This window comes from Rhinoderma darwinii, chromosome 5, assembly GCF_050947455.1.
Source record: "Rhinoderma darwinii isolate aRhiDar2 chromosome 5, aRhiDar2.hap1, whole genome shotgun sequence".
NCBI lineage: Eukaryota > Metazoa > Chordata > Amphibia > Anura > Rhinodermatidae > Rhinoderma > Rhinoderma darwinii.
This window is the reverse complement of record NC_134691.1, coordinates 91,207,098-91,218,829: the sequence shown is the minus strand read 5'-3', so window position 1 is coordinate 91,218,829 and position 11,732 is coordinate 91,207,098. Positions and strand designations below refer to the sequence as shown.

General features: G+C 40.8%; 1 long non-coding RNA gene across 1 annotated transcript in view; it reads right to left on the bottom strand.

The window, feature by feature from the left end:
- Window positions 1–7,224: 7,224 nt before the first annotated feature.
- Window positions 7,225–11,732, bottom strand: part of LOC142652671 (uncharacterized) — a 37,750-nt gene continuing 33,242 nt past the window's right edge. The window contains exon 4 of the long non-coding RNA XR_012847879.1: window positions 7,225–7,321. This is a non-coding gene — a long non-coding RNA (uncharacterized LOC142652671). The remainder of the gene's footprint in view (window positions 7,322–11,732) is intronic.

Below are 11,732 nucleotides of genomic sequence, written 5' to 3'. Positions count from 1 at the left end.
GGTTTATTACTAAGTTGGAAGAAGTTTCGTGGCAAGTTAAAAATTCAGTTGTCTTTTTCGTCTAATTATCACCCTCAAATTAATGAACAAACCGAGCGTCTTAATCAAACACAATATCTATGTTGCTATATTGTTGATCATCAGTCCAACTGGGTGTCATGCCTCCCTCTGGCAGCGTTCGTTTTGGTTCCTTTTCTTCCAGTGATTTCAGTACCCCTGAGGCTGTGAAGCATATACCAGACAATTATCCGTGGTGTGGTCTGAGGTCCAATGGAACCTTAACATTGTTTGGAAACAATACAGAAAAGCTGCTGACACTAAACTCTCTTCCTGGCCAACTTTCACTGTGGGGGATAAAGTCTGGTTGTCCACCAAGAACATCAAATTCAAGGTTCCAACAGCTAAGTTGGGTCCCAAATTCATTGGCCCTTACAAAATAATAGAGGTAATTACTCATTGCCCTTTCGATTAGAATAATCCACCTCCTTTAGGATTCCTTATGTTTTCCACAAATGCCTCCTAAAACTATTTCATTTTCCCGTACACCTAGTTTCTGATACTCCACCTCCAGTCTTAGTCAGAGATAATTTAGAGATTGTGGTATAAGAAATGTTTGATTCCCATGTTGTGAGAAATTCCTTACAATACTTAATGTGGTTACAGACCTGAGGATAAGTCCTGGGTTTCAGCAAAGTCCATAAATGGCAATTGACTTATTAAAAATTCCATTGTGAAAATCCATCCATGCCCGGTTTAGAGGGTCCCGAGGCCCCTTGTAGAAAGGGGGCAGTGTCACCGTCTGGTTACTTCCAGGCTAGGCAGCCGTTCAGCTGATCAATCTGGCCTGCCTGCAAGAGTACTGCGACGTCGGATAAATCAGCTGTCAGTTCCGGCGTCCACTCATATTAGGTAGCGCCTGATTAAAAGTGCCTTCTCCTGGCCTCAGGTGCCAGTAATTGTTTATTCTACCTGCTTTTTCTGCTGCTGCAACTCTGCTAAGTGTCTCAGTGTTTGGACTTTGATTTGGTCTGTTTGAATTGATTCCGACTATCCTTTTTTTTTTTCTTGTGTGGACTGGGCTGGGTCTGCATTTCTGTGTTCTTCTGTGTGTTCAGACCCATCAAATACATATCACTACGTTTATCTATGTATTTCAGTAATTAAATTTTCTCTGCTTGTCAATTGACTTTCTTCGTCCTCGGTTTAGTGTGATGTGGATATTATCCAGCAGGATTTATTACGTGCCTTCTTGTTTACCTTTTACTTGTTTTGCTGGATGTATGACTTACTTTCTGGTCATCCTTTTACTGTTATTGTTCTGCTGGATTTTTACGTGCTTCCTGGTTTACTGCTTACTTTTCAGGTACCTTTCTACCCGTACTACCCAGTAGTCATCCTGATATTTAGTAGCTTCTCAGGCTTCATTCACATCTGCGCCAGGGTCCCGTTCCGATGTTCCGTCAGAGTTTTCAGTTGTAACGGGACCTTGACGTTGCTTTTACGGAATCAATAGTGTAGCCGACTACGCTATTGATTCCCTCAAAACGATGGAACCCTTACATCGACATAGACAAACGGAAACCATTGGCACCGAATCCGTCACCATTGAAATCAATGGTGATGGAAACGGAAACCTATGGTTTCTGTTTGTGTCAGTCAGGGCTCCGTTCTGACGGAAAGTTCCAATGGAATGTCGTAACGGAGCCCTGACGCAGATGTTAACGAATCCTATTAGAGATCGGTCAGGGTTACTAGGAGGTTCCTGATAGTGGGATCGCTGTTATCAGGGCGGTAGTTCCACTATAGTTAGGGCTCCTCTAGATTTAGGGACATTTTAGGGTTTACCCTGTGGACCTCATTGGTTATTTACTGGGTAGCTTGCTCAAAGTCTGACTGCAATACCTTTTTGAGTTTAACGGTACAGTCACAAAAACTATATAAATTTGGTATCATCGTAATAGTATTGACCAACAGAATAAAGTTAACGTTAACATTTCTCAGTACATTAAGGGGAGGTATTAAAAAATACAACTCGCCCCACAGAAAGAAAAGTCCTCATACTGCTATGTCAATGTAAACATAAAAAAGTTATGGCTCTTTGAAGGCAGGTAAGAAAAAACAAAAATGAAAACTGGCTGCGGTGGGAAGGGGTCAAAAGTGTGGTGGTGGATTCCTCTTCAAGCCCCAGGTAGTGGAAGCCTAAGGGCAATTGCCTAATCTGCCCTCCCTATAATCCAACCACGGGTTCCACATTACTCGCTGAGCAGCATTAAATAAGTACAAAGGCTGGAGCTTCAGTGAGAGATTTGTCAAATGATGTTCACAGACATGTAGGCCCAATGCATACTGCAGTATTCAGGATCTGTCACATGATTTGGTAAATAAAGCCGTACACCTTTTTTGCAAACTAGACAAGTGCTATTATTTATTCCCCCTTTTCTATACTTGTACGAGAAGCTCTTGGGTTGGAGCCTAAAGATACTTTTACACTGACCAAGTTTGGCCCGTGCAACGAGCGCTCATCAACGAGACAGCTCTTTGCATCGGTGCTCGTTTGCTTCTTTCACAAGTAGCTAATATGGGGGCGAGCGCACAAGGAGATGTGCTGCTGACAATGATATTTTACAAATTTAAAACAATACGATCAGCTGATGAACGAGCGTTTGCTCGTTCATCTGCTGATCGCTGCCCTGTTTACACAGGGCACTTATCAGGAATGAGCATTCTTTGAACGCTCGTTTGCCCAATAATTGGCCAGTGTAAAATGGCTTTACACTGCTTGCACCGCCTTAAATTTGAAGATATTGTGATGTTTTGAATACTTGCAGGAGTGCTGCTGACATCCATTTAATTTGCCCTATTAGGCCCCATGCACATGACCATGCAGTATTTACGGTCAGTAAATACTGCACGGACGGGCTGCGGACCGTGATCACAGTAAGGGTATGTTCACACGGCTTATTTTCAGCCGTTTTCCACGGTGTAAACGGACGAAAAACGGCCAAAAAATCGGAAGCAGAACGTCTCCAAACATCTGCCCATTGATTTCAATGGGAAAAACGGCGTTCTGATCTGACGGGGCCGTTTTTTTACGCAGCCGTTTAAAAAAACAGCTGCGTAAAAAAACAGCCGCAAAAAAGAAGTGCATGTCACTTCTTCAGACATTTTTGGAGCCGTTTTTCATTGACTCCATAGAAAAACAGCTCCAAAAACAGCCGTTAAAAACGCAGCGAAAAACTCGAGTGGCTTAAAAAACTTCTGAAAATCAGGAGCTGTTTTCTCTTGAAAACAGCTCCGTATTTTCAGACGTTTTTAATTCTGTGTGTGCAAATACCCTAATAAGTATAGGAGAACGGTCCGTAAATGTGAAAAATAGCACATGTCCCATTTTTTGTGGCTCATTTCTACAGCCCAGGCACATACCCGTAAATATACGGGAAGGTGGCCGATGGAAATTAATGTGTTAGTATTTTATCCGTAATTGTGGATAAAAACTACGGACGTTTGTATGGGGCCTTACAGATATATTCTCCTAAACAAGCATTTGGTAGTAAATCATTATCATATTTGAAATTCGTAATATATATTGCTGTGCACCCCAAAAAATAGCCAATCATTGAAGGTATAAATTAAACATGTCAGTAGAGATATATCATATATACCGTAGCTTTTATTTAATTCCTACGTACTTTTACAGTGAAATGAAGCTGGTATACTTAATTGGCCAATAATACTTGAAATGTTCAAAAATTAGAGACGTCATCTTACAAATCTGCATGTGACACTTCACGTTTCTGCAATGAATTCCAGATATATGTCTCTGTCTTGTTAACGTGTTTTTAGAGTGAATTATGTCACATAGACTTTATAAATGAGGTGCACGCCATCCACGAACTGTTGGCCATGCACAAAAGATGTAATGAGTGACTGCCAAAAGCTATATAAATGTACTGCCCTGTTATATTCTGAATATTCTGCACATGAATGCATACTATGCAATTATTTACTATACCACTAGCCTACTTTTAATTGCTAATAATGTTCTACTGACAATATTTATATTATGTAATTAAAAATATTTTGTATAATCTGATCAGCCATAACATTAAAACCACTGAAGGGGAAGTGAATAACATTGTTTATCTTGTTACTATGGCGTCTGACAAGGGGTGAGATATATTACGACGCAACTGAACAGTCAGTTCTTGAAGTCGATGTGTTGGAAGTAGGAAAAATGGGCAAACGTAATGATCTGAGGGAATTAAATGCTACGTACACCTTTGAAAATGTATATATATATATATATATATATATATATATATATATAAAACAGTGTATCAGTGCGTTTGGTGCAACTTTGTAATTACTTTTTACTAAAAATAATTGTAACTTTTTCAGATACAGCTGCTTTGTATTATGTATACACAGCAGCTGTATCTTGCGCTGAGACCTGAATCCATCAGGTCAGCGGGACTGACGGGTTCAGTGACAGCGGGTCTTGCGTTTCTCTGACATGCCGGATCCACCTGTTATCACATCTAAGTAATGTAGTTATATATGATCGATAACAGCTCAATCCTACATGTCAGAGACACGAAGGACCTGCTGTTACTGAACCCGTCAGTCCCGCTGACCTGATGGATACAGGATTCAGCGCTAGATACAGCTGCTGTGTACACATGATACAAAGCAGCTGTATCTGAAAATGTAAAAATAATTTTTAATAAAATGTAATTACAAAGTTGCACCAAATGCACTGATACACTGTTTTATTTTTATTTTTAAAAAATCACTTTCAAAGGTGTACATAACCTTTAAGTCCCGTAGCTCATTACATTTGCCCATTTTTCCTACTTCCAAAACATCAACGTCAATAACTGACTGTTCTGTAATATCTCGCCCCTTGTCAATGGCAATGTGCTGCTTTGCAATCATGGGTCCTGGCATTCATGAGGATGTTACATGGACACGTACCACATACATAACCATTATTGTAGGCCAAGTACACCCCTTAATGGCAACGGTTTTCCCTAGTGGCAGGGTCCTCTTTTAGCAGAATAATGTGCCCTACCACAATGTAAAAAATTGTTTAGGAGTGTATTGAGAAACATGACAAAGAGTTCAACGTGTTGATTTGGCTTCCCAATTTCCAAGATCTCAATCCAAACGAGTATTTGTGGGATATGCTGTAAAAACAAGTCTGATTCTTGGACCTTACAGGACTTAAAGGCTACGTAAACCCTTGTAGCCTTTTTTGTTTTCATGAAATGTATGTGTTATGTGTTGCTTTACATTTCTCTACATATAGGAGTTGCATAGCGTTGCTGTAAGCCAAATCCATCAGTCCACTGGACTGGCGGCTCATCTGACGGCTGCTCCTTAGATATGATCAGTATTAGGGAGTTGCTGTCAGCTGAGCTGGCCGTCCAGCAGACTGATAGATTCAGCTTACAACGTTGCTATGCAGCTTCTATCATGTATAGTGCATACGTAGAAGCTGCATTGCAAAAAGTAAAAAACATTTTCAATAAAAGTCAATTTGAAAAATGTTTTTAACCACAATGTATACATTTAATAAAAATAAAAAGGCTACGAAGGTTTACATACTGCTGTAGCTCTGCTGCTAACGTCTTGGTTCCAGATACCACAGGACATTCTCAGAAGTCTTGTGGAGTTCGTGTCTTGATGGATCAGAGCTGGTTTGGCAGAATGAGGGGGACCTACACGATATTGGGCAGGTGGTTTTAATGTTATAAATGAATGGTTTATGTATTGAAGCCTTTTTACCAGCATTCTGTCTATTACCACATTTTCAGTGTAAAATCTATTTACAAGTGAACATCTCAGAAGCAGAGACTATGTGGAAAGGGGAACATATTTTAGTGTGAGAGATATCCTTCATAACATTTAATTAATCAAATTATCATGATAAAATGACATGCATTACACTTTTTTAATTCAGAACCATGGACAGGGAACCGCTCTGATTGGATTTGCATTTAGTCCATGCTTTGGAACAGTCAGGTAAACACATGTACCCACATGCTCAAGTGCTCCAGCTGTGAGGAAAATGGCTTCAATAACTTGAAACATTATAAATTTACAAGTGAATGCTCTTAAATACATAAATCTGTGAGTATTCAATTTACGGTTGATTTTTTAAATCATTACATTAATGCTGAAGCAACAAATTCACACTGAAAACGTAAGAAAATACAGTTCGCACTAGACAGCTTGTGCAGGGGCACAAATACCATATGTGTCACCTGTGTAGCTGCACAGTAGTCCTGCAAGATGGGCGCCTCTGGTAAAACCAGTGTTCTGGGTATGTAATGTCACGATTTAGGGGTGTGTGGAGCCACTAGGCCGCTCCGCCGTATCGGAGTGGCAGCTGGCCAAATAACAGTCTATAAAGTCTATGCAAAGTCCTTAGCACAAGAGTACCTGTGAGGGTATGTTCACACAGGCTTCTTCCAGCCGTTTTCAGGCCATAAACGCCCCGAAAAATGGCTAAAAATGCGGGCGCTGAATGCCTACAAACGTCTGTCCATTGATTTCCATGGGAAAAATTGCGTTCCGTTCCCACGGGGCGTTTTTTACGTAATAAAACGCCTCGTAAAAAGAAGTGCACGTCACTTCTTGAGCAGTTTTTTGAGCCGTTTTTCATTGACTCAAGTTGCTTAAAAAACGGCTGTAAATCGGAGGCTGTTTTCCCTTGAAAACAGCTCCGTATTTTCAGCCATTTTTTGTTAAGCGTGTGAACACGGCCTAAGAGTCCAGACAGTAGCAGAGGCTTTGGCACAGATGGAACTTGACGTGGCAGATGACGCCAGACGTGGTATTTGACAGCAGGCGTGGCAGATGACAGCAGACATGGCAGGTGACAACAGGCATGGCAGATGATAGCAGGCGTGGCAGGTGACACCAGGCGTGGCTGATGATACACACTCCAATTAAAGGCTTAGGTATAGGAGACTGCAACAGGATACAGAAAGCAGGGTACGGGAACACTGGGAGCAATACGTTTGCAATACGAACATGGGTAGACAACAACAATGCTCAGGCAAGGAGTGGAAGGGCGGAGCCCTTTTTATAGTACAGCGTTATCTAGGTATAGGTTAATCAAATTTTAGTAAGTGCCCGCACTGGCCCTTTAAGACCGGGGTAGAGTGTGCCCGCGCACCCTAGTACACAGTCCAGGACAGGATGGCCGCATGAGCTGGCGTCTCTGAGGAGGAAGGCGCTGGCGGAAAGCTGGGAGTCTGCAGTCGCGACCGTCTGATGAAGGTGGAGCGGCGGGGGTCCGCGGCCATAGCCTAACCTGGAGACAATGGGACAAACAGCTTATTTTATTTACAGGCATACATATCCTGAACCATCTCCGATTTATCTTATATGTGTGTAAACATTGCCCTAGACCTCTCCTTCGTAATACAATTTGTCAGTCAAGTGGAAACACCTAAGGGTATGTTCACACGTTGAGCCAAAAACGTCTGAAAATACGGAGCTGTTTTCAAGGGAAAATAGCACCTGATTTTCAGACGTTTTTTGAACAACTCGCTTTTTTCGCGCCGTTTTTTTCTGCCGTTTTTGGAGCTGTTTTCAATAGTCTATGGGTATGTTCACATGGCAGCCTCCGTTACGTCTGAAATTACGGTGCTGTTTTCAGGAGAAAACAGCTCCGTAATTTTAGATGTAATGGCATGTGCAGGCGTTTTTAGCTGCGCCCATTATGGACGTAATTGGAGCTGTTTTTCCATGGAGTCAATGGAAAACGGCTCCAATTACGTCTCATGAAGTGACATGCACTTCTTTGACGCGAGCGTCTTTTTTACGCGCCGTGTTTTGACAGAGGCGCGTAAAAAAAATGACCGTCGGCACAGAACATCGTAAAACCCATTCAAATGAATGGGCAGATGTTTTCCGATGCTTTGGAGCCGTATTTTAAGACGTAATTCGAGGCAAAACGCCCGGATTACGTCCGTAAATAAGGTGTGTGAACCCAGCCTATGAGAAAACGGCTCCAAAAACGTCCCAAGAAGCGTCCTGCACTTCTTTTGACGAGGCTGTAATTTTACGCGTCGTCTTTTGACAGCGACACGTAAAATGACAGGTCGTCGGCAGAGTACATCGGCAAACCCATTGAAAACAATGGGCAGATGTTTGCCGACGTATTGGAGCCGTCTTTTCAGGCGTAATTCGAGGCGTAAAATGCCTCCATTACACCTGAAAATAGGTCGTGTGAACCCAGCCTAACAGTTATTCTTATCCTTTTGTACATATTAATATTGTGATTACATAAGTCATGTTTGGTAACTATCTGATCGCTAGGATATAAAATGACTTATGAAAAAGAGCTTGTCAGTGTAACTTCTTCCATATTGGGTTGGAGATATTTTCTATAATGTTTCATATACCTGCTGGTCAAAAAGCTGTAGGTGGCTGCGTGCATGAATAACTACATGGCATACGTCACAGGTTTATGTTTAGCGTCTACATCATGGGCTTTCAATAGCCTTTCATGACATATACGTTAAATGGATACTATTATAGTCCACGGGTGACGCATACGTTAAACAGATGCTAATAGCGGCATCCGTCACTCATAAACTATAATGGTGCCCGTGTAATAGATACGTCGTGAACTATAATGACTACAATCTATTTCATGGATACCATTAAATTCTGTGGTGACAGATGACACGGTTAGGCATCAGCCACAGCCTACGTTTAACGTATACATCGGTAGCTTTTTCCTGGCGTATACATTCAACGTAGGCCAAATGTGAACAGGGCCTTTGTCGGCACTTCTTAACAAAATTAAATAAATGGACAGGTGCCATGCAGTAGCAAACAAACATATAGATGCAGCAGCGGGTGCTATGATATATATAAACATTCAATATATGGATTATTTTTAAATTGCATTTCTGGGGTCACCTATGTAAAAATAGATGCTGGTGTGATCATGGCCTAACACTGATCACAACAGATTGTTCCCCCCTCCCACATTTACTTTTTTTATTTCAAATAGATTGCAAAATTGATGCAAACCAGTGCTAAACCATGTTAGTTTGAATCTAGTTATCCAATCCCCTATAAAGCAACATAATCCTAGTCTAGCGCCAGCCTCTGCTATTCCAGGGGCACCAGTGAGGTGACCGTGATGTGGGACAACTACGAGTTGACCTCATGTAAACTCTCCATGTCTCCATGTTTCTGGCATTTAATGAACAGTCCCTTGTTCAATTAGTTAACGCATAATACCACATACTATGCTAATAAACTGGATGGGATGTCATAGATGTCTTTGACTCCTTATCTAGGACCTTACAATATGAGGTGGTTTTATAGTTCACAAAAACTCCAGGTCAACTGATTGTTCTGATTATTCTTCCAGGGTTTTCTACATTAAACCATACTGGCATCTCTAGTGTTTATATACGTTTATGTAGTATACATACAGATCCATGAGATATGTATAACAAAAGGATCATGTGTTGGGTATAATGCAGTCAAAAATGTTCCTTAATATTCTGAAAACAAAGATATCACTGTGAAGTTTACATTACATTGACAAGTGAAATGTTTCCCATGATGTGCCCGGAATCAAGGATGTTCATAGAGTAACATGTCAGACTAATTTTCTTGGATTTGCTTAGTGAATATATATCTGCATCTGGAAATTATTCAGAAAGGAAGTTCTTCCAGCTCTATCACCAATTCAAGAGTTTTATTCCCACATACTATCTGAAATCTCTTTAGGAAACCACATTCCTGCCTTTTATCCAGATTTGGCAATATCACATCCACTAGACATGTCAGACCACCTCATCTGTGGAATGACTAGAAAGTCTAGAGAATAATTCTGTGAGAATATACATGACATGCTGTTCTTAAGGAAACCACAAAATATGCTTGAAGATAATGAGTAAAAATTGTAGGCATTAAAGTCTTGGTTATAAATGACATCATGTAATAATGCCTCATTTCTGAGTATGGTTCCCATATATTTCTATATGATTCAAACTGATACCAAAATGCATCAGGACCTAAAAATGCAGAATACCGTGTCTGTGGCTGAATGTGTAAAAAATCACGCCACTCTCAAAGGAAATCATGTGCTTAAAGTGAAAATGTATTACATTTCATTATAGGAGACAGAATTCAGAAGGGGACATTTCAGTCCTCCCGGACCTTGTTCACATTGTGACTGCAACAATAAAATATGTACAAAGCGTAATTTGGTATTATTTGTACAGTAAGAAAATAATAGGGTACATCAAGTAACATTCATTATGGGCCCTTTTAAACAGGCCAACTATCGGGCAAACGAGCATTCACAAAACGTTAGTTGATGATAATTGCCCTGTGTAAACAGGGCAACGATCAGCTGATGAACAAGCTCATTCATTGGCTGATTGTACCATTTATGCAGCCTAAAATATTACCGTTGTCGGCAGCAGATCTCACAGTGTAAAGAGGGGGATGCGCTGCCGACATGAGAGAAATGTATGGGGACCAGTGATCGGAGTAATGAGCACTCCGTGTGAAAGGAGCAAACGAGCGCCGATCAACAAGCTGTCTCATTGATCGGCGCTTGTTTACACGCTCCTCGTCGGGTCATGTAATAGGACCTTAAAGAGGCTCTATCGCCAGTTTGTTAATTCCCTATCTCCTAACTAATCTAATAGGCGCTATGACGCTGATAACTACAGTGAGCATTTTTCGGAATATGCTAATTTGGCTCTAATAGCCAAATAGGAGGTTAGGTTTCGTTCACATATGCATTAGGGCTCTATTCTGACATTACGTCAGAGCTTTCCGTCAGAATGGAGCCCTGACTGAAACAAACGGAAACCATAGGTTTCCATTTCCATCACCATTGATTTTCACCATTTAGTCGACTACGGTATTGATTTCATTAAAACGATAGAACCCTTGCACAACTGAGACAAACGGAAACCATTGGCACCGGGTCCATTACCATTGAAATTAATGGTGATCCAAAGCTATGGTTTCTACTTGTTTTAGTCAGGGTCCCGTTCTGACGGAAACCTCCGACGGAATGTCAGAACGGGACCCTGACGCAAATGTGAATGAAGCCGAACTCTTTCTTTTCACTCTGGGTGGTGTAATGTTTTCTGTATGATGTTGTCCAATTGTCATACAGCTTCTCCCCCTTCCCTGCCCAGCAACACAGTGTGATCATATAGTATACAGCTTCCATTCCCGAATGTGTATTCAACTGCATGCTGCCCTATTGTTTCCAGCATTTTTGGCCAGATCTACGATTAAGGCCCCTGAAATAGCCTCCAATGCAGATGTGAACGAGGCCAAAGTGAGTTTTTTAATCCCGACCTGTAAACTGCTTCTAGTAAACTGTATCCATGAAATATCCGTACATTAATTTCCTGCAATGTCCCCCAATATCTTTCTTATAAAAATTATGTTACTTATCGAAAATAAAGCAGCATTACATGTTCTCAAGCAGTAAATATGACAGACTCTTTTTCTTTTTGGTTTTATACTCCATAAATTTATAGAACCAAATCTGACATTTTAGTACAAAAACATTTACTCTTATAACCCAGAAAAATAATTTCTGTCAAATTATTTAAAATTCTATTCAACTGCTTTTTAGTTAGATCAGTTTATGGAAAAGCTACAGGGAAGTAGCCACAACCTAATTGTAGGTGCTGCTTTTTCTGCTATCTAATTAAATGTTCTGC